A 27,530-nucleotide genomic window follows, 5' to 3' on the forward strand; every position below is an offset into this window, starting at 1 on the left:
ATCCGATTGTGTAGGGCCAGAAACATGCTCACCAATCCAACTAGGAATCGCAAGGTTTTGAAACAGGTCTGCGTTTTGATCCTTTCAGGCGTCCTGTCTCCTCATGGTCAGCGCTGCGTGCTGCGAGCTGCGACACACCTTCTCTTCCTCAAGGTGAAGGTCACGGACAGCCTGGATCTCAGCGGGCCTGGATGTCGATGTGGGGGGAAGAGACCATCTGCTTGACCATGGTTGGAAGCCTCTAGCCGGCTTTCATATAGGTTTCTTCTGTAGTTTTGTCTCATCAAAATGGCCCGGGGTTTGTCGACGATCTCCCAATGGTTACCCCGGGGTGGGACGTCGACTCGAATCGTCTACTTGGTCTCTGCATACCTCTTTGAAGATTCCTTCTATCGTTGTAAAGAAGATTCTATGAAGCACTCTGAAGCTCTCTTTCCCTACCCTGGGTGTCTCCAATTATACTTCTCAATAGAAGCCTTTATCTCCCGCCAAATCAAAGTTAGTCTTTGTTTAACTTTTGGCGGGCTTGGATCACAGCGGGGAGTTATTATATTTTAAACTGCTTTAGGATGGCCGGTGACGGCCATCTCTGGTCTGGAATGACCTGGTAATGTTTTAATGTCTTCTTGATGTCTTAAATGGGTCCTTGATGCTTTCCTCATGAATATGAAACTGTTCCCCTTTGTCTGGGTAAAAATTTAGATGGCCTCTATTCACAGGCCGATCTTGACTGGATCTGCATCCAATCTATATGTATGTGTATGTGTCTGGTTTCGTTCTCTCGGAAACGGCTTCCAGAACTTACTGTGGGTTGAATCCACAAAGGCTGTCTGGGGGCTGCAGGAACCATTTTAAAGTATTCAAAAGTCAGTCATGGGGTCTGGCAGCCATTTTATATGCCCCTTTTTCTGGGCTTCTTTTAAAACAGTCCTAAACCAAGGCCTCTTCTGCCAAAGGACCCTTATAATAAAATATTAATTTTGCAAATTATACAGTCCTCCCTGATGATACTATAACTTGCTTGAAGTATTATAATTCTGGGTGAGCAAAATTTTCTGACTCTCCATAATTAAACCATCCCCTGTATTTACCTATCTATGACCCCACGACACATGCATTTCCCATTTCAGAAAACCTACAGTATACATTAAGCATCTGTAGATGGCAATACATTGGATTTAAAATCTGACACATTCACTTCCAGGCGTGGAGGGGGGGCCTAATACCCCTACACCACCTGGTTCATACACATTATCTTTTATTAACAACAACTCACTTAATGAATTTCAATAATAAAAATAAAGTACAGACACAAAATACTCATGAACAAACATCAAACATAGAGGAGGGAGGGAAATTTTAACTTTATACATAGCAGCAAAAATCTAAACGGGTGTCTCTTCTTCCACCCGCACATAATGTTCGCTCCATTCTCCCCTGTTCTCATACTTCTGTGAATTTCTGACCTTTTTACAGTGTACAAACAGTAAATAAATCACAATAACAACCTGACACACTACAAGGATGTGAGAGGCTATCCTAATCCAAGAAGGGACTTCTATATTTGTGAACAGATCCCACCACGGTGGGGTTAATATATATAATATGTTTGCCCCTATCTCTAAAGTCTTCTGCTCCAGTGTGTAGAAATGTTTCTGTGAAACGACAACGGCTTTTAATATTTTGGTGAGGTGTTCAGGGAGAGGGGGAATGATATATCCAAAATGTGCAACGAATCGTTGAGATCGGTGAAATTCTCTTTAACAGTGATGTGAACAGTGGAAGGTTCAGGAATGGGGACAATTCGCTATTGGGCCACTTGAACTTCTGCCTTGGGCTTGAAGCAGAAACTGCTGTCACTCACCGGACACCAGCCGTGCTGTCCATGTTGGTAGTGGGGCGCTGCAGTGGTGACACAGTATGTACCACCTCCTATATATGCCACCTGCAGGGGCACATGGCCTTGTGTCATTGCCTCCATGGTGCAATTTACAGGCTTCGTGCCAGCAGTTCTGAACCCGCACTGTGGTTTCGAATAGGCATTCAAGTGCTGGGGACACAGGATGATGTGTGCTCCCCGGCTCCGGCACCCCGAGAGGTCGGTACCCTTCATTGCATGCTCCCATCGAATGACGTATGGTGGGACCGCTGTGTAGCGAATGTGTGCACCACCTTGAATGACTCCAATGTTCTCCATCCTGTATACCGGGGCGGGTTTAGCTGTCTTTCCCATCACCGGCATTCTTACCACTATACCCATAATGGTGTGATTAGACCGTCCACAGTCCACTGGGACTGGGTAGGCCTCTGAAGCTGGTCTGAGCTGGCACAGACTCAATGCGTTCTCAAAAGGGTGGAGGGCTGAGAGGTGCTTGTTGCTGATCCAGGAGGGGACTAAACCTTGTTTTAAATCCTCCACATTACCGCGGCCCTCGCCCAGTAACCACGCCCCATACAGCACGCAAGCTTCATTCTGCGCAGCCTGATCGGATGCATTCCGATCCTCCCTGATGAGAGCATTCACCGTTTTCACGTGTTTCTCCAGCTCAGCAATAATTTCTTTTAAGTGTAGTATCATGGCCTGGCCCTCATGTAACTCTAAACCCACTACCTTATTCTCATCCGTCAGTATCTTTCTTAACGTGTTTTCAAACCATTGATCTGGGTCTGCAGCTCCACATCATCCAGAGTGTTGATGCCAGAAGTCCCTGTGTTAAAAGCTGTAAAAATATCATTTACTGTACCCCTTCTTTGTCTCCCCACCCTGTCCAAGACCTCATGTGGTGTGGTGTATAATCCGGCTCTGTCTACATCAACAAAGTCGAATTCATAAAACTGCCTGAACGCGTTTGTTAACAGGACCTGGTACAATTGCTCCGTTTCCTTGGGGCACCACTTTGGCAATCGTACCTCGGTGAGGTTTAAAATCACCGAGGCCACCGCGTAGTGCACCCCTTGGTGCAGCACCTGACTTGTGGGCACTAATACCAATCCGTTCCTGGGTCCCTTGGTAGTGGTGGGGCAACCTTCCTTGCGGGCTTTGGCTACCGGAATCGTGGGCAGGGCTTGCGGGGGCGGGTGATGAGCTCAGTGGCGTTTACTGGGATCTGAGAGTATGGGACTCCGCACGCCCGTGTGCTGACGTCCCACCTCATTCCTTTCCCAGCATCCTGCCACTGCCTTTGGAAAAAGATGGAGACGCCTGTGGGGCAGGCGCATTCTGAACCCCACATACAGGTGTAAATCCCCTCATCTGGTTCCCACCATTTGTCCCAACAGACACTCAACCCCCCATGAGTCCCCGTAATAGTCCGATGGGTATTGTTACCCAATCTCTCCCACTCGACCGTGGAGTTCTTCATGGTTTTGCTCAACTTGCGCAGCCATCACCATCGGTCCAAAGGAACATGTCCTGTGCATTGCAAGCAAATCCTGTTCCCGACGGTGACGCTGACTCTGGGTGCGATGACCCTCACTCGGAGGCACATTAGGGAAGTCTCTCGGTATGCAAACCTGGACTGGCTGGAGTATTCCGTAGAGTTCGACCCCAGCCATCCTGGCCACCTCCCCTTATGGAAATAGGTGGCTGTCTCCTTAACGCCCCGCGCGCCTGACCCATCGGGAGCGATGGGGGCTTTGTCACCAGAGCACCCGTAAATCATGGAATCCTTGGTGCGGCCCCAATAGGCCCCGCTACACCCGATCACCACGAACGCGATGAGAATTCCTCTCATCATCTCTTTGGTCCCTGTAACAAATTAAACGATACAGCCAGGCTCCCGAGAGATTCTGGCCTAGCTGAAGGCATGATCGGGTCTTTCGACCTCGATCCCAAACAACACACATGCTGGGCAGATTCCAAAACGACTTATAACACTAATCACTTTAATATTTACACACCTTAAACTTAATTAAACTTAAACTTAACTTATGTACAGCGCCGCCCGTCCCTGGGCGGCTTACCTAATCCCTGATTGGACTGCAGCTCGCCACTCTTTGTGGCGGGGCTGCACTGACCTGTGGCTTGGGTCCCCCGCAGCCTTTTGCTGTCAATTGGAGACTGCGTTTTTCCAGGGCTTTCCCAAGTTGGCGTTTACTGAAATCTAAGGAATCGGGCCAAGGTTTTACCAGCTAAGGCATTCGAACCGACCTGCAAAGAGATACTTTGGGCGTGGCGCCCTTAGCGAGTGGACCTTCGGTTGGGACTTTAGCCCTCACAGCCCATGGCAACTCCACGATTGCCGGCTTCGGCTCCCTTTCCTCAGGCTCCGCCCCTTTGGGATTTGGGTCTGTGGCAGACGACTCCTCCTCACCTGTCCCTACAGGTGGAGGATCTCCGCCCCCAATTTCTACCTCCCCTAAGCTTGAGTTGAGGGCGGGATCTCCGTCCTCCGGCTCCGCCTCCTCCAGAATCATGTCAAGGGCGGGGCCTAGCTGTTCGGGCTCCCCCCCGATGACGTTCGGATCAGGAGGAGGGCCTTTGTCTTCGGGCTCCTCCTCGTCCGAGTCCCAGGCCAGTGGGGAAACCTCCCAGGTGGGTGGGACAGTTTCTCCCTCCAGGCAGGCTGAGGTTCCAGCCTGTGTGGTCTGTGACTTGTTGCACGCCTCAGGCTGAGGATTTTTGCCCTCAGACCTGGCCTCAGTTGCTGGCTCTTTTGCACCCGGCTTAAACAGTTTGCACCGCTTTATGTGAAACCACTTGTTGCATCGGGTACCTTCACTGCGCGACTGGCGGGGACCAGTGGATCTTGCACCGATTCCTGTCTATCCTAGTCTATGTCTCTCTCGCCAGCGCGGAGGGTCAGACCCAAGAATTTTACTTCCCGCCGGCCGACCCGTGCTTTGGTTGGGTTGACTTTGGCATCCTCTATCCCTTTCACACCAGTACCTGCTCCCCAGAGACAGTGATTTCTCAGGTCCATGAGGATCCCGTGTGCTACCAAGAAATCAGACCCAAGGACTCCCGTTCCATCCCCCACCTCCCACTTCATTAGTGTACACTTCCACATGGTGCGGAGTGGTCCTAAATGAATGGAGAGGGGAATGGAATGTGCGCCAGCCTATTCTTCGCCCGTGAAGCCCGACAGAAAATATGGAACCCCGGTGGACAGAGGCGAGGCGGTGGGGTTATCTGCGTGGATAACGGTGCACGATGCCCCTGTATCCAACAAATAGGTCCCTTTCACCTCCTCCACCTCCATCTCCACGAGGGATCGCCTCCATACATCATATCGCAGCGCACACAGGTAGACGGGCTGCGCTGGCTCTAGTCATTTGGGCACAGCATTCGGGGTTTTGGGAACGACAAGACCAGTGGTGATGGCTATCTTCCCCTGCGCGATCATAAGAGACCGCATTGTCTCTAAAATTGATTCTATCACAACGGGATCCATAGCTGCACCGGCTCCCTTTGCTGGGACAGGAGCTGCGGCTTGTGTTTGGGCTGGTGCTGGGGCGGCGGTCTGGGCTTGGGCTTGGGCTGCGGAAGATTTCCCTTTATTATCCTTCCACGGATTTTTACAGTCCTTGCGCCAATGTCCATCCTTCCCACACCCGTAGCAATTGAGCTTGGCTTGGGCAGGGCGATTCCCCTCCTGACGCCACTCCTTCTTACTTGGGGCTGCGGGTTTTGCCTCATGCACCTTTCCCTTAGAGGGAGGCACCTCCTGACTTCTACAATTCTTGTATGCAACAGTGAGCTGGCGGAGCACCGTTTCCTTCGTGACACCGGGACCTTGGGGGTCAAACCAAGATTTGGCTAGGGCCTGTATCTGTGGCAAGCTGTTGGCGACCAAGCAGCGGAGCCAATGAACCCGCTGTTCGGCGCTCATTGCAGCCCGTTCAAGCATGCCCGGATAACTGCGTCGATACACTGGCCACAGCCTTTCTGTGAAAACCCGTGGGGGTTCTCCAGTTAGCTGCACAGTCCCTTCCACCCGTTGGAATGAATTACCGTCGTCCACTCCCATAACTTCTAAGACCTCATCCCTGAGATCCGTATAGGCTTTTCGCCCCCTCTTACTCTCGTCTGAGTGGCACTGAAGGATTGTGCTATCCAGGGAGAAGAGCAGCATCTTTGCCTGTTCAAGATCATCACAATCATTGATGGCGGCTGTCTCCTCTATCTCCCTGAAATGAACTGAGGGATCTCCCTTTACTGTGAGTCTTGGGAGGTGACTCACCATGGATCTTAGTTGTGGCGCAGCGTAGGGCACCACGATCTGGTTCACGTGGGGTCCGCTCGTGCCATCTGCGGCGTTGGGACCGAACCTCTGGTGCCGAGTCGAACACATTGGTGCCGGCTCCGGCTGTACTACCAGGGGCTGTTCCTCCTCCTGTCCCACCTCGGCTACCCTTTCTTCCACCACCCACTTCTCGGGCCAAGCCTCACTATAGCTCGGCGGGGCTGAGGGCTCAGTGGCTGGTGCTGCAACTACTTCACAAGGAATCGGGTGTTTGGATTCCTGCAAAAAGTCAATCTGACTTGCTTTTGGGCTTACGAGGCATACCAAACCTTTTGCCTTAACCAAGGCCATTCTCAGGTCCTCTATGGTCTTTTGGCAGGGGCCATGGTCTGCGCTCTCAAACCCGTGTTCTAGAGCCAGCTTGTAAGCTGCCTTGACTTCCACTACTCTCTCCTCCTGCGCTCTTAGCTGTTGTGTGAGGCGGGCGTTTTTCTCCCGTATTCTCGCTTCATGCATCTTTGTCTCAGTAACCTGGCATTCCAGATACTCTATTCTAGCCTGATGTTGGATGGCTATGACTTGGCGTTCCTGATTCAGCGCGTGAAGTGCTGTGATGAGTTTTTCCCCACCCATGGCCTTTTCCTCAATCTCTGCTGCCCGGGTAGTGATCTTGGCTGCCTGTGCTGTAACGACTCTGTCCAAAATCTGGACCTGTTTCTTGTAGCACATCAGCCACACTGCCTTTTCCACTGACTTCTTATGCTCTTTGCTCTCTGCCCACCTGATGGCTGCGTCTACCGGACGCCCATCCAGTAAGAGATCGGAAATCCACTGCTTAGTGAGATTTACCTTACCAAAAACATAATCCGCTATCCTCTCATCCATTGCATTTTGACCATTCAAATTGGGGTCTAATACATTGCAATCCTGCTGCCAGTGTCCTGCCGTGGTCGCCATTTTCTGTAAGGGGTTTTCTCTCCGAGGTCGCAGAGGTTTCTCTCTCTAGAGGCCTCTCTCTCCCTCTTGTACAGTAAAACCTTGAGTGGCTCGACACACTCACCCTTAGGTTCTAGACACTGGTCTTAGATGCAGGAACTACAATGCAGAGAATACTCTTACAGACCAAGTTTAATGAAACAAAATGAAATTTTATTGCATAAGGAAAAACAAATCAAATGCAAGCAGATAAGAGGGTACATGGGAGGGAAAAACAAATCATAACAATACAGTACTAGCTAAAATAGATACAGGCATATTATACTTTACAAAAGTCCTCATGAAATGGGGAAACACACGGAACATCGAGGGACAACAACCCATGTTCATTATACCCAAAATGCCCATCACCTTAAACCTATCTAGATCCGATTATGTAGGGCCAGAAACATGCTCACCAATCCAACTAGGAATTGCAAGGTTTTGAAACAGGTCTGCGTTTTGATCCTTTCAGGCGTCCTGTCTCCTGGTGGTCAGCGCTGCGGGCTGCGAGATGCGACACACCTTCCCTTCCTCGATGTGAAGGTCACGGACAGGCTGCAATAGTCCATTCTGTTCTGTATGACGATGGCTCCTCCTTTGTCTACTGGTTTGATGAAGATATTGCAGTTGGTCTTGAGAGCGTGGATGGCGTTGCGTTGTGCTCGGGTGACATTCTGGACTGTCTTGTGAGTGCAGCTGATGAATCTGGCATTGATGCATCTCCTGACAGCTTGAGCATACATGTCAAGCTTAGGGCAGCGGCCCTCCGGAGGGGTCCAATTTGACTCTTTCTTCTTCGGCTACTGCACCGCGGATTCCGGATCATTGATTGTCTCATTGGGTTCGCTGCTGACATCTTGGGATTTGTGGAAGAATTCCTGGAGCCTCATTCTCCTGATGAATTCCTCTGTGTCTGCCGCGAGGCCGATGGGGTCCATTTTGGTGGTGGGGCAGAAATTGAGCCCTCGGCTGAGAACTTCGATTTTGTCTGGTTGAAGTGTGTTGTTGGACAAGTTGATGATGGACTTCCCTGTGGTTCCAACCGTGGTACCAGGGGAGGCTTGGTTGCTGCTGGTGGTGATGCCGAGTTTCTCAAGCTTCCTGTTCTTGGTGTGCATGTAGGCAGTGTAGTTCCATTGCCTCGTCTGCTTGGCGGTGTCTCATAGCTGGTCTGCTGTGTCCTGAGCACAAGCTGAGAACTGTTACGTCCGTGAATAATTGAGACACGGACAGCAGGAGTGAACAAAATAAGTCTTTACTGGTGGAAGTCCATAGTGAAACTAAAAACACAGAGGCTCACTAGCGCCTTTTATACAGGGGTGGTCACTGCCGGTACTGCAGTCTGAGACCAGTTATTCTCTTAAAGGTACATACACAACAATTCCTCCCCTTTTAGATAAACAGTACATAACATTCATTTAACAACTAAATGATAACTAATTACAATCACAATTACTGTTGCTAGACACATTGGTTAAGTTTAAGCAATTATAAGTTCAGTCTTTGAGGAGGCTTCCTGATTCTGTCTGGATAACGCCTCTTTGGGGTATTAGGTTCTTCTGGCAATGTTGAGTCAGGATCAATGTCGTTGTTTGGTTCATCTGCTTCCAATATTACCGGTTCTGCGGTAGCTGCCATTGGAACGTCGATTTCATTACCAGGTGTATCAGATCGTGGTGTGGAGTTGACGTTTTCCACTGACTCTAGAATCTGGTCAGCATGGCATCTTACAATGCTCTCCCCAACGTCCACGGTATACATGAGAGGTCCTTGTCGTGTACAAATCATTCCTGGCTGCCATTTCTCAGTGCGGTAGTCCCGGGCCAAAACTGGTTGACCCATCTTAAAACTCCTGGTCGGCCTTTCATTCATATTCTGAAACTGCCTGTTCTCCACATCTCTTCGGGCGTTTGGCTTAGCCAAATCCAAGCGGCATCGTAGTCTTCAATTGAAGAACATCATGGCTGGAGTTTGGTTGGTAACCGCATGTGTCGCATTCCGGTAGGCAAACAAGAAGTTGTCCACCTTGTGTTGTAGGGGTATATCTTCATTACACATTGCCTTGATAGCCTTCTTGAATGTTTGGACAAACCTCTCGGCCAATCCATTAGTGGCTGGATGATATGGGGCAGATGTGTAATGCTTAAAACCATTGTTCTTTAAGAACCTCCGGAACTCTTCAGACACAAACTGTGGTCCATTGTCAGAGCAAATCTGTTCAGGCAGCCCATTCCTGGTGAATATGGTTCGTAAAACTGTGATAGTTTTTTCCGTGGTGGTTGAGGACATTTTTATTACCTCTGGCCACTTTGAATGTGCATCCACTGCAATTAAAAACATCGAATCCATGAAGGGACCAGCAAAATCAATGTGCACCCTTTGCCATGGAGATGAGGGCCACTCCCATGGATGCAGAGGAGCTTGTGGTGGGGCGTTTTGGACCTTCTGGCATCCTGCACAGCTCTTGGTCATCTCTTCGATTTCTCTATCGATTCCCGGCCACCACACAAACACTCTGGCTAAGTTCTTCATTTTTACCCCACCCAGATGACCCTCATGAAGCTCATTGAGCACTCTATCCGTCAACTTAGGTGGAATTACTACTCTGGATCCACACATCAAGGTTCCTCTGCACACTGACAGCTGTTCTCTTCTCGGCGAGAATGCTGGCAGCAGTGGTTCGCCATGTGCTGGCCATCCCTTCACCGTTAAATCATAGATCCGTGATAGTGTCGGGTCATTCCGTGTTTCCTTTTCTATGTTTGCATTCGTCACAGGGAGACATTCGACTATGGTCGAGTGGAATAACTCCATTGGATCCACTGCAAGGTCTTCTTCTTCCACCGTCGGCAACTGTAGACGTGACAATCCATCAGCATTTCCATGCTGTTTAGTTCCTTTGTACTCGATGTCATATTGGTGTGCCCCTAGGAAAAGGGACCATCTCTGCAGCCGTTGTGCTGTCATTATCGGTACGCCCTTCTGAGGGTTGAAAATGGAGACAAGAGATTGATGATCGGTTAGTAGAGTAAATTTTTGACCGTGCAGGTAGTGATTGAACTTCTTCACCCCCCACACTAGGCTGAGGGCCTCTCTGTCAATCTGGGCGTAGTTACGCTTGGCAGAAGTTAACGAGCGTGACGCAAAAGCTATCGGCCTCTCTAAACCATCAAGGAATTTATGTGACAGTACCGCCCCAATGCCATAGGGAGACGCATCACACGCCAGCCTGATTGGCAGTGCTGGGTTGTAGTGAGCCAAAACTTCCCTTGAAGTGATTAAGTCCTTACTCTTCTGAAAAGCACGCTTACAATCATCGCTCCATTTCCATGCTACCCCCGTTCGTAGCAGGGCGTTCAGTGGGTGCAGAATTGTCAACAAATTCGGCAAAAACTTATGATAGTAATTCACCAATCCGAGGAATGACCTCAGTTGCAACACATTTTCAGGCGCTGGGGCCTTAACAACTGCTTCAGTTTTGTCAGGGGACTTATGTAACCCCTCTTCATCAATCACGTGGCCACAATACAATATCTGTTTCTTTAAAAATTCGCACTTGGGGCGGTTGGCTCGCAGCCCATGTTCCCGTAGTCTAGTGAGCACCTGTTCTAGGTTGTTAAGGTATTCACTGTCATCTTCACCTGTTACAAGGATGTCGTCCAAGTAACACTGAGTCCCTGGAATCCCTTGCAGGACTTGTTCCATCGCTCTTTGCCATATCGCCGGAGCCGATGCTACTCCGAATACCAATCGATGATACTGGTAAAGACCTTTGTGAGTGTTTATCGTGAGATACTTCCTAGAGGACTCTTCAACCTCCATCTGCAAATATGCTTGTGCTAGGTCAATTTTTGTAAAACGCTTCCCTCCAGACAGTGAGGCGAAGATGTCTTCTATCCTTGGAAGAGGATATTGTACTGTGTGAAGGACTGGGTTCAACATCACCTTGAAATCCCCACAGATGCGAATGTTCCTTGGCTCCACGGACTTATTGCTTAACGTTTTCTTCATGACAGGAATGATGGGTGTCGCCCACTCGCTCCAGTCGACCTTAGACAACACGCCCGCCTTCTCCAGATTCTCCAGCTCTGCCTCGACGGCTGGGTGAATTGCATATGGTACCGGTCTTTCTTTGAAAAACTTGGGAACTGCATTCTCTTCTATTTTTATCGAGGCAGTTACGCCTTTAAGCGTGCCCAGTTCTTGTTGAAATACCTCTTTGGCGTTAGCTAAGATTGTTGACAATCGTCCAGGAGTGACGTCTTCATCTTTTTTACCGTCCACCGTCATTGCATGAATGGAATGCCAATCTAAGTTTATCTTCCTGATCCATTCCCATCCCAATAACGGTGGTCCACCATTTGGCAGTATGTAGAGATACAATTTCCGTATTTTCTTGCCATTGTATTCGACAGGCACCCTTATTTTTCCTCTGGGGTATACTTTTTGCCCCGTATACGTCATCAAGACGATAGATGTCTCTCTCAAGGGTATGTGTGAAAATAGCCGCTCGTAGTCTCGTCGATTCATGACGGTTAGCGCTGATCCTGTATCCAATTCCATTTTAACTTGGGACCCTGCTATCATGAGAGTGACCCAAATAGTTCGGTGATCCTCTTTTGCGATTACATTGTGAAGTTTGAGACAGCTTAGGCTCCTGTTCCCGGATTCACTATCGCTCATCTGGTCTTCGACCTTCAATAACGTCGTCTGAGTTGCTGCCGAGTTGCAGGTAAGTTCGTGTCTTACTCGTCGCCAGTGTTACGTCCGTGAATAATTGAGACATGGACAGCAGGAGTGAACAAAATAAGTCTTTACTGGTGGAAGTCCATAGTGAAACTAAAAACACAGAGGCTCACTAGCGCCTTTTATACAGGGGTGGTCACTGCCGGTACTGCAGTCTGAGACCAGTTATTCTCTTAAAGGTACATACACAACAAGAACATGGACTGTATCTTGGTTTCGAGGTTGCGGCGTCTGCTGTAGAGCTGGTGTACGAGATGGTTGAGGAGTGTGCAAGAGGTACGACTGCAGAGTCTCTCAGCGTAGTCTGTGTTGTAGATCGACTTGAGTGGGTTCATGATCTGTAGTCCTTTCGGGATCTTGTCTGCTTTCTTGCATCTCTGTAGAAACTTGATATCTGTGTCTATATGCGCAATCTTCTTGGAGATCCTCTCCACTTTGAGCCGACAGTTTGTGGTGTCGATAGTAGCCATGATGTGGAGATGCCGGTGTTGGACTGGGGTGGACAAATGTAGGAAGTCAGGCAACACCAGGTTATAGTCCAACAGCGTTATTTGAAATCACAAGCTTTCGGAGCGCAGCTCCTTCGTCAGGTGAAGTGAAGACAAGCATACAGGCACAGCATATATAGTCAGAGAAAACTGCCAGATGATTACAGGTAATCTTTCTAACTGCCCTTTATCACACCTCGGCAGGGAGATAATCACAGCAATCAAAGGTGTGAATGGTGTCCAAACAGGTCAGTCAGGAAAACATGACATCAAAGAACAATGAGGTGGGGTCACAAGGGGTCAAATGTTGCAGATGCTGGGGTCTGTATGAAAAACAGAAAAAAAAAAACTGTGCTGGAAATCACAGCAGGTCCGGCGGCATCTGTGCAGAGAGAACAAGCCAACGACGACTCGAGTCTGGATGACTCTACGTCACACAACACCAGGTTATAGTCCAACAGCTTTATTTGAAATCACAAGCACTCAGCACTCTACACCAGTATCCCCCACGATGATGGCATCGCTGCGACAGCCTCAGTACTCAACACCAACAGCAGCCAATCTCCAGACGCCATCCTACAACTCATCCGCTTCATCCTTGACCACAATGTCTTCACCTTCGACGACCAGTTCTTTACCCAAACACACGGAACAGCCATGGGGACCAAATTCGCACCCCAATATGCCAACATCTTCATGCACAAGTTCGAGCAAGACTTCTTCGCTGCACAGGGCCTCCAACCAACACTATACACCAGATACATCGACGACATTTTCTTCCTATGGACCCACGGCAAAGAATCACTGAAAAGACTACACGATGACATCAACAAGTTCCATCCCACCATCATACTCACCATGGACTACCCCTCAGAATCGATTTCATTCTTGGACACACGAATCTACATCAAAGACGGACACCTCAGCACTTCACTCTACCACAAGCCCACGGACAACCTCACGATGCTCCACTTCTCCAGCTTCCACCCTAACCACGTTAAAAAAGCCATCCCCTATGGACAAGCCCTGCGAACACACAGGATTTGCTCAGACGAGCAGGAACGTCTTGGACACCTACAGATGCTGAAAGGCGCCCTCGTAAGAACGGGATATGATGCTCGACTCGTCGATTGACAGTTCCGACGGGCCACAACAAAAAATCGCATAGGCCTCCTCAGAAGACAAACATGGGACACAACCAACAGATAACCCTTCATCGTCCAGTACTTCCCCAGAGCGGAGAAACTACGCCATTTTCTCCGCAGCCTTCAACATGTCATCGACGATGATCAACACCTCGCTAAGGCTATCCCCACACCTCCACTACTCACCTTCAAACAGCCGCCTAACCTCAAACAGACCATCGTTCGCAGCAAATTACCCAGTTTTCAGGAGAACAGCGACCACGCCACCACACAACCCTTCCACGGCAACCTCTGCAAGACATGCCAGATCATCAACACTGATACCATCATCACACGTGAGGACACCACCCACCAGGTACATGGTACATACTAATGTGACTCGGCCAACGTTGTCTACCTCATACATTGCAGGAAAGGATGCCCCGGAGCATGGTACATCGGCGAGCCCATGCAGACACTGCGACAACTGATGAACGGACACCGCACAACAATTGCCAGGCAGGAGTGTTCCCTCCCAGTCGGGGAAAACTTCAGCAGTCAAGGACATTCAGCCTCTGATCTTCGGGTAAGCATTCTCCAAGGTGGCCTTCGAGACACACGACAACACAAAATCATCGAGCAGAAACTGATAGCCAAGTTCCGCACTCATGAGGATGGTCTCAACTGGGATCTTGGGTTCATGTCACGCTACATGTAACCCCACCTGACGTAGAGTCATCCAGACTCAAGTCGTCGTTGGCTTGTTCTCTCTGCACAGATGCAGCCGGACCTGCTGTGATTTCCAGCAAAGTTTTTTGTTTCTTTTCTGTTTTTCATACAGACCTCAGCATCTGCAACATTTGACCCCTTGTGACCCCAGCTCATTGTTCTTTGATGTAATGTTTTCCTGACTGACCTGTTTGGACACCATTCACACCTTTGATTGCTGTGATTATCTCTCTGCCGAGGTGTGATAAAGGGCAGTAAAAAAGATTACCTGTAATCATCTGGCAGTTTTGTCTGACTATATATGCTGTGCCTGTATGCTTCTCTTCACTTCACCTGACGAAGGAGCAGTGCTCCGAAAGCTTGTGATTTCAAATAATGCTTTTGGACTATATCCTGGTGTTGTGTGACTTCCTACATTTGTCCACCCCATTCCAACACCGGCATCTCCACATCCTGTCTGGACTTAACAGTTCATGAGGGAAAAAAAGAATAAGGCCTAGAATCTGTTTCCTCTCCCGAGGTGAAGGAATAAGAAACTGGTCTGAAATAGGGAGGGAAAATTTGTCATCATTGATCCCATAAAATGCGGGCAACAAGGAACAATTTTGGGGCCCAAGGTCCCGAAACCCGACCCATGCCTGCAGTATGAGTGCTGCCATATTGATGAAGGCAGGTGTTGGGCCACTTATTATGTAAGTGAGGGGCTTAAAGCCTGTTTTAGGCTCTCTCCAGGGAATTGGGCAATGCAGAGCATGCACCAGGCCTACTCCGCTCAACATTATCTAACCTACATGTGACCTATCCAGCGGCCTCCCAGTTTGGCACATGGCTGGAAGCATGCCGTCATTTATGTGCCCAGCAACGGGCCATAACATATTTCTAGCACAAAGTGTTTTGATATCTCTTCCTCAAGATCGCAGATAAAAGATTGGGTACTGCTTCTGTACCCAACTCTGCAGTTAATTCTTGTATCAGCTGTCATGAAGCTTTGTGATCAGCCTGAAGGTGTGTGTTGATGCTATATTAAGCAGTGCATCACTTCTGTAATGTTACATAGGATTACATAGGATATACAGCACAGAAACAGGCCATTTGGCCCAACCAGTCCGTGCCGGCGTTTATGCTCCGCACGAGCCTCCTGCCATCTTTCCTCATCTAAATCTATCAGCATAATCCTCTATTCCTTTCTCTCTGCCCAGAAATTTGGTTCTCCATGGGTGAGTACGCATGGGGTACTCGCCCGTAGTCCCAACGGAAGTGCCGGTTTTGTGCATGCACTGCGCATGGGTGGGAAACCGGAACTTCCGTTCCCTTGAAAGAAGGGGTTCAGAGGTGGAACGCGTGCGCTGGAGAGGCAGCGCATGCGCATGGAACTTTCATTTTTTTTCCAGGTTTTTCCTGGAGGGTACGTCTCCAGGAGTTACACATATAAAAAGCAGGCGCAAGGCCTGCTTTTAACAAGGTAAGTGGTGAATTAATTAAAATTAAAACATTTTTTCCACAGGTTTATTTTTAGAAAATGTAATTAATTTTTTCCAAAATTTAAATTATTGCTTAAAATAGTTATTTTATATAATTTATAGTTATTTTAAAAATGTGATTAAAAAAAAAAATTTGAAACTTTAGTGATTTTTGGTTTTGACAGATCTTCCTGTCAATTTTATGAATGGCATTCCCTGCTACCATTGGTTCTCCATGGCCCACGTGATCCCAGTGGACGCATCGAACTAACTGCGCCCCATGGATATGCAAGCACTGCACGCCGGCAGTTGGAGCAGGCCAAGGATCGGGCCCACAGCTCAACGGCCGGCGCGCGAGGTAAGTGCAGGTTGGAGGCTTGCACCCGCGGGAAGCCTCCGACCCGAATTTCTGGTCCATTGTCTCTGTGTCTACTCTATCAAAATTTTCCCTAATTTTAATGACCTCTAGAAACATAGAAACATAGAAATATAGGAGCAGGAGTAGGCCATTCGGCCTTTCGAGCCTGCTCCTCCATTCAATATGATCATGGATGATCCTCTATCTGAATACCATATTCCCGCTCTCTCCCCATACCCCTTGATGCCTTTTGTGTCTAGAAATCTATCTATCTCCTTCTTAAATATATTCAGTGACTTGGCCTCCACGGCCTTCTGTGGTAGAGCATTCCACAGGTTCACCACCCTCTGAGTGAAGAAATTTCTCCTCATCTCAGTCCTAAATGTCCTACCCCATATCCTGAGACTGTGATCCCTCGTTCTAGACCCTCCAGCGATGGGAAACATCCTTCCTGCATCCAGTCTGTCTAGCCCTGTCAGAATTTTATACGTTTCAATCAGATCCCCTCTCATTCTTCTAAACTCTAGTAAATACAGGCCTAGTCGACCCAATCTCTCCTCATACAACAGTCCTGCCATCCCAGGAATCAGTCTGGTGAACCTTTGCTGCACTCCCTCTATGGCAAGTATATCCTTCCTTAGGTAAGGAGAACAGAACTGCACACAGTACTCCAGGTGTGGTCTCACCAAGGCCCTGTATAACTGTAGTAAGACATCCTTGCTCCTGTACTCAAATCCTCTTGCAATGAAGTCCAACATACCGTTTGCTTTCCTAACTGCTTGCTGCACCTGCATGTTTGCTTTCAGTGACTGGTGTACAAGGGCACCCAGGCCCCTCTGTACATCAACATTTCCCAATCTATCACCATTTAAATAATATTCTGCCTTCCTGTTTTTCTTACCAAAGTGGATAACTTCACATTTATCCACGTTATACTGCATCTGTCATGTATTTGCCCACTCACTCAACTTGTCTAAATAGCATTGAAGCCTCTTTGCATCCTCCTCACAACTCACAATCCCACCTAGTTTTGTGTCACCAGCAAACTTGGAAATATTACATTTCGTTCCCTCATCCAAATCATTGATATATATTGTGAATAGCTGGGGCCCAACCACTGATCCCTGCGGTACCCCACTAGTCACCACCTGCCACCCTGAAAAAGACCCATTTATTCCTACCCTCTGTTTCTTGTCTGTTAACCAATTTTCAATCCATGCCAGTGTATTATCCCCAATCCCATGTGCTTTAATTTTGCACACTAACCTCTTCTGTGGGACTTTATCAAAGGCCTTCTGAAAATCCAAATACATCACATCCAATGGTTCTCCCTTATCTATTCTACCAGTTATACCCTCAAAAAGCTCTAGTAGGTTTGTCAAACACGATTTCCCTTTCATAAATCAATGTTGACTTTGTCACCCCTCAGCCTTCTTTTTTCAAGAAGCCTGTTCATCCTTTCCTGATATGGATATCCTCGCATTTCTGGTATCACCCTTGTAAATCTTCTCTGCACCCTTTCCAGCGCTTCTATATCCTTTTTATAATATGGCGACCACAACTGTACGCAATACTCTAAGTGTGGTCTAACCAAGGTTCGATACAGGTTTAGCATAACGTCTCTATTTTTCAGTTCTATCCCTCAACAAATAAACTCTAGTGTTTGGTTTGCTTTTTTTATGGCCTTGCTAACCTGTGCCGCAACTTTTAGTGATTTGTGTATTTGTACTCCGAGATCCCTTTGTTCCTCTACCCCACCTAGACTCACACCCTCCAAGTGACAAGTGACCTGCCTATTCTTCATACCAAAATGTGATACCTCACATTTATCTGTGTTGAACTTCATTTGCCAATTATATGCCCATTCTGCAAGTTTATTAATGTCCTCCTGTAACTTGTTGCAGTTCTCCTCAGTATTTAATATACCCCCCCCCCCCCAATTTGGTGTCATCTGCAAATTTAGAAATTGTGTTTTTGATTCCTAAGTCTAAATCATTAATGTAAATTGCGAGCAGCAGTGGTCCCAGCACTGATCCTTGTGGAACACCACTACCCGCCTTCTGCCACTGTGAATAGCTAACCTTTACTCCTACTCTGTTTTCTGTCCTGAAGCCAGCCAGCAATCCATTCTGCTACTTGTCCCCTGACTCTGCATTCTCTGACCTTGTTCAGCAGTCTATTATGGGGTACCTTATTGAAGGCCTTTTGAAAATCCAGATAAATTACATCTACTGCATTACCATTGTCTACTCTCTCTTACCTCTTCAAAAATTCAATAAGGTTGGTCAAGCAACCTTTTGAAATCCATGTTGACTATTCATTATAATATTTTTGGTTTCTAGATGTTCTTCTATTTTCTCCTTTAGTAGGGATTCCATTATTGTTCCTATCACCAATGTTAAGCTGACTGGTCTATAATTCCCTGGACATGTTCTATCCCCCTTCTTAAATATTACTTTAGCTATCCGCCAGTCCTCTGGCACTATACCTTTTTCTAATGAATTATTAAATATGTGTAGTAATGCCTCTGCTATCTCTTCCCTAGATCCTTTTAAAATGCGTGGATGCAATCCATCTGGACCAGTAGTTTTATCCTCTTTGAGTTTGATTAATTTATTTAATATATCCCCTTTTAAAATTTTAAATGCACTTATCTCATTACTAAACTCATCATCCAATGTCATGTCCACCTGTTCTATCTTCCCAGTAAATACTAAAGCAAAATAATTATTTAATATTTCTGCCATCTCTCTATCGTTACCTATGGTATTATCCTGACTATCCCTTAATGGCCCTATTCCCATCCAAACCTTCCTTTTTATACTGATGTGCCTATAAAATATTTTACTATTTTGTTTTATGCTCCTTGATAATTTAATTTCATAGTTCCTCTTTGCCTCCCTAATTGTTATTTTGACTTCTCCCCTAATCTTTTCATATTCTCTCTTATCATGCACTCCCCTGCTGTCTATGTACTTAATATATGGCGTTTTCCTTACCCTCAATTGTTCCCTTATGGCTTTATTTATTCATGGAGTCTCATTATTGTTTAGTTTGTTCTTTCCTTTTAGCAGAATATATATTTCCTGCACTCTGTTGAACACCATTTTAAATGTTTTCCATTGCTGTTCTACATTATTGTTTGCCAATATTGTTGCCCATTTTTTCCCCCCAAGTTCTATTCTCAGCCCCTCAAAATCAGCTTTTCTCCAACCTATTAACCTGGTTTTCATCATAATTACGTCTTTCTCAATTATCATCTTAAAGCATATTATATTATGGTCACTACTGCCTATATGTTCCCCTACCTTTACTTCTCTTATCTGCTCTGGTTCATTCCCCATAACTAGATCCAATAGCAAATCGTCCCTTGTTGGGCTTTTTACATATTGGGTTAGAAAGGAGTCCTGTACACATTGTAGGAACTCAATTCCCTATCCCCTTTACCTACCTCTTCTATCCAATTAATAACGGGGTAGTTGAAATCTCCCATGATTATTATTCTATATTTTTTACTCATTTCCCTAATTTCTCTGCATATTTCTTCCTCCACCTCCCTTCCACTATTAGCTGGTCTATAGACTATGGCCTACAAATTCAGTTGGGCCCCGTTTGGGGCACCAAGCTCACCTGGGCACCGGAATTACCGCTGCGAGCGGAGCCACTTGCGCCATCCCAATATTCAGTTTCAGCGCCCCAAACGGAAGCAGGCCGCTACTCGAGGCTCCCCGCGCCCCGCTTGGGGCGCTCACACTGAATATCGCCACGCTAAGGGCCACAGCGCCACACGCTGCAGCACGGCACGCTGCGGTACTGCAGGCCTTCCTCCCACTGTTAAGGGGGAGGTGCCTGCAACAGCGCGATCCCCGCTCGTGAGTGCCGGCAAATGAGCCCGGCACCAAGGAGAAGTGCCGGGCTCTCGGGAAACAGCCGGCAATGCCGCGGGGGGGGGGGGTTTAGGAGGCCGGGGACGGAGGTGGTGGCAGGCGGCCGCCGAAAAAGCGGCCGCCCCGCACCTCCACCTTAACTTGCGCCACTACCGCCACAGGTAGGCCCTGTGAATCGGCCGTGATTTGCGACCGGCGTTAAAGAGGCGGGCGCGACCAAATATGGTGATCGGGGCAGGAGCGGGGCGCTGCGCACACCGATGATGTCATCGGTGGCGGCGCAGCACTACAGGCTAACGCCGCCATTAGCGCCCCGCTAAATATCGCGGGAGGTGTGGCCAGTGGCGCTAAAGCCACTAAATGCCCTCTTTGGGCGCTAACTGGTGGCGCAGCCCACTGAATTTCTAGGCCTATGTCTATTAGTGTGATTGATCCTTTATTATCTTTTATCTCTATACATATGGATTCTATTTTTGTCTCGCTGATATCTGCATCACTTTGTTCTACTGCCATTATGTTATCCCTAATAAGTACAGCTACTCCACCTCCCCTTTTTCCCTCCCTATCTTTTCTAAATATGTTATACCCTGCAATGTTTAATTCCCAGTTACGATTTTTCTGTAGCTATGTCTCAGTAATCCGTATTATGTATGATTGCCTCCAGCTCCCCTGTTTTATTGCGGACACTGTGTGCATTGCTGTACAGACAGTTTAACTCATTTTTAATAGGATTTCCTCTCACCTTATGTTTAACCATCTTTTAGACTTCTGTTCTATAACTCTATTTATTCCCTTGCCATGAATGTCCCCCCTTACTTTATTCTTTCCTGTGCTCTCTTTTCTTGCTTTGTTTATATTTAGGCTGGTTACGTTTCTTGTAGATGCCTCCCCCATCTTACTAGTTTAAAGCTTTTGCAACTTCCCTATTTATCCTTTCTGCTAGGACACAGGTCCCATCCCGCTGGTGCCCTCCGATTCGGTCCGCGCTGTTCTTCCGCTCTCTGCTTTATGTCCCACTGCCGCCGCCGCTGCTGGTGCCTCTGCTTAATGTCTGAAAAGTCATTCTCTATAGATAAAATGGAAGCATTTAATGGAGATGTGTACTAGTTATAGTAATGGACTGGCAACCCAGAGGTAATGGGGGTCATTTTCACTTTTAGCATGGGCAGTTGTGGATCAGGCCACCCGCTATAGGCCTGGCCCAATTTTCCTTTCCATTGATTCCATTTTAACTGAAAATTGGATGTTGTGTATAATCTGCAACCACCAGTTTACTGCCTGCACCGAAAGCAAAAATCAACACCAATGTGTTCAAACCCATTAATAGCAAGTTATGGAGCTGACTTCAGTATATCTGGTCATTTACGGGCTGGCGCCAAAAGAAAATGACCATGAACGGTCCCGGATTGTTGTAAGAACCCAACTGGCTCACCAATCCCATTCCAGGAATGGAAGCTGCCACCCACTGACCAACAGGCAACTTCAGACCCACACAATCTGGTTAACTTTTAAAGCCCTCTGAAGTGACTCAGCAAGCCACTCAGTTGTGCCCATCACCTTCTCCTTCTCAGGCAATCTTTCCATTGTCAACCAAAGTCCAAGAATAAAAAATAAATTGCCACCCTTAAACTACTTTTGGTCTCTGCAATATATGTGTAGTGTAATCCATTTCAATTTGATGAGGTGAAAGAGCGAGTTAACTATAAGGCAGAGGCATCCTAGTTTGTGAGAGACTCTTGTTATATAATTGTGAAGAATGGGACATGTTTTGTCTTTTTCTCACCCCATGTTAGCATCTAGCACAGTGAGGTCATGGTTTAGATGCAAGCTAAAACTCTCTGCTCTATCAAAGTGACATTTCCCTTTTCCACTCCATCTGTTCCTATGGTTTCTCTGAGTGAATCTGCCAATTATGGACAGTTTTATGCTGTGGACTTATTCCCATAGGGACTAGAGGGAAACTACCAAAGCTATTTTCACTTAAGACCCTTACAGCCATCAGAAAGAGGATACTTAGATTCTATCAGCCTGAGGTGGCATGAAATCTTGGTTTCAGAGATGAAAGTACAATATTCAACATATAGCATTGCTTTAAATGGGCAGCTCCATGGCATTTAAAAACCATCAATGTGCAGTGGTAATTGTGGATGTAATTATGAATTGCTGATGCATTGTCTTTGAAATTTCTAGCATTTCTCCTGTCTCTGAATGTGAGGAAATAGAAAATGCAGCTTGCAAAGGTAGTTTGATATTTGATTCATGCAAGATTGTTGATTCAGGGTGCCAAATAATGAGAAGGAAGTAATGATCAATGCTAAAGCTATTGTGCAGTTTGCTTTAAATTGTGGGGGGAGGAGGGGGCAGTCAGTCAGACAGCAAAGGACTGTGAAGAGGATGAAACACAGGAGAGGGGAGTTAAGAAATTCGCTTTAAGTCAAGAGGGAATGATCCACTTCATTATTTCTATATAATTAGGTGAAGACAAGGTGCAGTGATGAAAATAAATGAAACCAGCCGTAACTGTTGTTCTATATATTCATCGCACTGTGGAATAAATTGGATTAACAATTCCTAGTGGTAACTTGGTCTGCTAGTGGGGAAATCGAAAAAAATACACATGTTAAAGACACAAGCACCTGCTCCAGGTCACAAGGGAATGCTATTGTTACATCCCTGGGTTCTGCTATCAACAACAACAACTTGCATTTATATAGCACCTTTGACATAGTAAAATGTCCCAAGGCGCTGCACAGGAGTATTTTAAGACAAAAAATTTGACACCGATCCACATAAGGATAAATTAGGGCAGGTGACCAAAAGCTTGATCAAAGAGGTAGGTTTTAAGGAGCGTCTTAAAGCAGGAAAGAGAGGTCGAGAGGCAGACAGGTTTAGGCAGGGAATTCCAGAGCTTAGGGCCTAGGCAACAGAAGGCACGGCCACCAAAGGTTGAGCGATTATAATCAGGGATGCTCAAGACTGCAGAATTAGAGGAGCGCAGATATCTCGGGGGTGGGGCTGAAAGAGATTACAAAGATAGGAAGGGGCGAGGCTAGGGAGGGGTTTGAAAACAAGGATGAGAATTTTGAAATCGTGGCGCTGCTTAACCGGGATCCAATGTAGGTCAGCGAGCACAGGGATGATGGGCGAATGGGACTTGGTGCGAGTTAGGACACATTGATAAAGAGCAGTGTGAGTCTACTCCCAGAAAAGTAAGATGGTCAAACTGCTTAAAAGAGTGACTAACATCACTGAACCAGAGGAGGTATCTACGGTAGATCCGAATTCTTAATACCCTCATTAGAAGAAAACAATAGGTCTTCCTATTGCTAATTCAATATGAGGAAGGAGTGAAATTCCTTCAGTAATGGAAAACCCAATAGTGAAAGCTGGATACACCCACACAAATTGAACACTTGGTAAGACTATATCATAAATATATTTTTCAAATTATATTAGGTTCATCCTTATGGTACCATGTAACTTGCACTTCCATTTTGGTGTTTATATTATGTAGCTAAATAACCAAAAATATTGTTAATAATACTCATGTAATAATATGAAGGATAAATAACTTAACATTCTTGAATGAATCAATGCAACTGATATAAGTTATTGAAGCATAAACTGACACAGTATCATATCAAGCACAATAAAACATTCTGACATTGCATGTCTTGTTTTTCAAACTCAACCCCATCAGTTACACACATGAGTCTTATTCAAAATAAATCTGTAGTTTCTGAAGTTGTGATTTAGCTTGTTGGGGTCCACTTCACATCCAAACTATATGATGTTGATAAGAAACCAAGTACAATAGAATTCTGATAAACACATAGCTGCTTGCCAAGAAACTTTACAGTTGTAATCGGATCACATATGGCTCATGCTTCCTACAAACTAACCAATTTTCAATATGGCTGGTACATTCTTATGCGTCATTCATTCTGCAGCCAAAACAAAACCAAGTAAACAGCAGGGTACTTCAAAATATTTGGTTTAGCTTAAAAAGGAGATCTAAAGACATGCTGATTGTTACAGAATGTATTGGCTAACTACTTCAAGAAAAAAATGGTCAGTTAAAACTTCCAATAACAATTTAATAATAAATGGGTTTCATTGCAAACTGCCAGTTAGACATCAGATGGTTGAACTTCTCGTAGAGCATGGATTCACATGTAATCATTTTGTACATTATTAATTTAAAACTTAATCCAGTTTGGCTGCTAGAGATCATACACATAACAAGGAATCACTGATAGGAAATGGAGAGATTACTTTTACAAATGAAAGAGACCTCTACAAAATGGAGCAGAGGCAGAAAATGCAGTGCGTCCAGAGCAGAGAGAAAGTACTGTTTTGATCAAATGTGACCTAAACAATTTTTGATGAAATTATATAAAGTAAAGCTTAATACAAAATCAAAATACTGCGGATGCTGGAAATCTGAAACAAAAACAGAAAATGCTGGAAATACTCTGCAGGTCAGGCAGCATCTGTGGAGAGAGAAACAGTTAATGTTTCAGGTCGATGATCTTCGTCAGAACGGGAAAATATTAGAGAGGTATCAGAATTTTAAGCAAGGGCAGGGCAGGGAAAGGGGGGAGGGGAGGAAAGAACAAAAAAGAAGGTCTGTGATAGGATAGATGGCAGGAGAGATTAAAAGACAAAAGGGATGATGGTGCAAGGCAAAAGGAGATGGTAATGGGACAAGTTAAAAAACAAAAGATGGCTCGAGATGAGGTGTAAATGGGAATGGCAGAATCATCAACAGCTGCCATGTGAAATAAAAATAGGGGCAGAGGTTATGGTCTAAAATTGTTGAACTCGATGTTGAGTCCAGAAGTCTGTAAGGTGCCTAATTGAAAGATGAGGTGCTATTCCTCGAGCTTCATTGGAACAGTGTAAGAGGCCAAGGACGGAGAGGTCGGAGTGGGAGTGGAGCAGAGAATTAAAGTGACAGGCAACCGAAAGCTCAGAGTCTCGCTTGCAGGCTGAATGGAGGTGTTTTACAAAGCGGTTACCCAATCTGTGTTTGGTCTCCCCAATGTAGAGGAGCCCACACCTTGAGCAGCGAATATCAAATCAAATCAAATCAACTTTTATTGTCATTGTTAGTGCACAAGTGCAGTACAACGAAATGTACGATAGCAAAATACTGCAGATGTTGGAAATCCGAAATAACAACAGAAAATGCTGGAAAAACTCAGCAGGTCAGGCAACATCCGTGGAGAGAAATTTGAGTTGATGTTTCGGGTTTGACCCTTCTTCAAAACTGGAGAGAAAAGGAACTAGATCGAAGGCAGGGCTGCGATCGGACAAAAGAATAAAAGAACCAAAAGAAGTAAAAGAGATTAGAAGCTAGACGAGATGGTAATAGGCTGGGATTAGGTATAAAGTGTAATGGCAGGGCAAAAGATAGCTGCCAGGTGTGAGAGAGAAACAAAAGGAAAGGGGGGGGGGGAGGAAAGGAGTGGAAAAATATAAGTAAAAATGAAATAGGGGCCGAGGTTATGATCTGAAATTGTTGAACTCGATATTGAGACCGGAAGGCTGCAGAGTGCCTAATCGGAAGATGAGGTGCTGTTCCTCGAGTTTACGTTGAGCTTCCGTGGAACAGTACAAGAGGCCAAGGACGGTGAGGTCCGATTGGGAATGGAGCGGTGAATTGAAATGACAGGCGACCGGAAGCTCGGGGTCACCCTTACGGACTGAACGGAGGTGTTCCGCAAAGCGGTCACCCAATCTGCGTTTGGTCTCCCCAATGTAGAGGAGACCGCATCGTGAGCAGCGAATACAGTATACTAGATTGCGAGAAGTACCCCAAACAGCCCTTCCCCTTCACCTGGCACCTTCCCGTGCAAGCGGAGGAGGTGTAACACCTGCCCCTATACCTCCCCCCTCCCCACTGTCCAGGGCCCCAAACACCCCTTCCAGGTGAAACAGCGATTTACTTGTACTTCTCGCAATCTAGTATACTGTATTCGCTGCTCACGATGCGGTCTCCTCTACATTGGGGAGACCAAACGCAGATTGGGTGACCGCTTTGCGGAACACCTCCGTTCAGTCCGTAAGGGTGACCCCGAGCTTCCGGTCGCCTGTCATTTCAATTCACCGCTCCATTCCCACTCGGACCTCACCGTCCTTGGCCTCTTGTACTGTTCCACGGAAGCTCAACGTAAACTCGAGGAACAGCACCTCATCTTCCGATTAGGCACTCTGCAGCCTTCCGGTCTCAATATCGAGTTCAACAATTTCAGATCATAACCTCGGCCCCTATTTCATTTTTACTTATATTTTTCCACTCCTTTCCTCCCCCCCCCTTTCCTTTTGTTTCTCTCTCACACCTGGCAGCTATCTTTTGCCCTGCCATTACACTTTATACCTAATCCCAGCCTATTACCATCTCGTCTAGCTTCTAATCTCTTTTACTTCTTTTGGTTCTTTTATTCTTTTGTCCGATCGCAGCCCTGCCTTCGATCTAGTTCCTTTTCTCTCCAGTTTTGAAGAAGGGTCAAACCCGAAACGTCAACTCAAATTTCTCTCCACGGATGTTGCCTGACCTGCTGAGTTTTTCCAGCATTTTCTGTTGTTACAACGAAATGTAGGCTTGCGGCTCCCGAGAGTGTACATTTAGATTAAGACATTTAAACATTCAACATACATTTGGCTTGTAATACATTAACATAAACATAACCATAATAAAGTGCATTGGCAGATGTGCAGGCTTTAGAGTTTATTTGTGGAGTTCAGTAGGATGACAGCCCTGGGAAAGAAGCTGTTCCTAAATCTGGTCGTTCGGGTGCGAATGCATCTGTAGCGTCTCCCAGATGGCAGGAGGGCGAACAGACTGTGGCTGGGGTGGGTAGGGTCTTTGATGATGGACCGTGACCTCCGTAAACAGCGTTTCTGGTATATGTGCTCTATGGTCGGTAGCCGGGTGCCGGTAATGTGTTGGGCAGTTTTGACTACCCGCTGCAGGGCTTTCCGGTCATAGTAGCTACAGCTGCCATACCATACTGTGATACAGTTTGTCAGGATGTTCTCTATTGTGCAGCGGTAAAAGTTAGAGAGGATCAGGGGTGACAGGTTACATCCCTTCAGCCTCCTGAGGAAATATAGGCGCTGCTGGGCCTTCTTCACCAGAGAGGAGGTATTGAGGGACCAGGAGAGGTCTTCCGTGATGTGGACTCCGAGGAACTTAAAGCTGCCCACCCTTTCCACCACAGCCCCATTGATGTGGATGGGGGTGTGACTTCCGCCTTTAGACTTCCTGAAGTCCACAATGATTTCTTTGGTTTTCTTGATGTTAAGGGCCAGGTTGTTATCGGCGCACCACTAATACAGTGTATTAAATTGCAAGAAGTACAAGTAAATCACTGTTTCACCTGGAAAGAGTGTTTGGGGCCCTGGCCAGTGGGAAGGGAGGAGGTAACTTTTTCCAGTTCTGACAAAAGTTCATTCATCTGAAACGTTAACTCTGTTTCTCTCTCTACAGATGCCGCCTGACCTGCTGAGTATTTCCAGCATTTTCTGTTTTTATTTCAGAGTTCCAGCATCCGCAGTATTTTGGTTTTG

The sequence above is a fragment of the Somniosus microcephalus genome, chromosome 1 (genome assembly GCF_052327205.1).
Source record: "Somniosus microcephalus isolate GS21.2 chromosome 1, FLI_Smic_1.0, whole genome shotgun sequence".
NCBI classification, from domain to species: domain Eukaryota; kingdom Metazoa; phylum Chordata; class Chondrichthyes; order Squaliformes; family Somniosidae; genus Somniosus; species Somniosus microcephalus.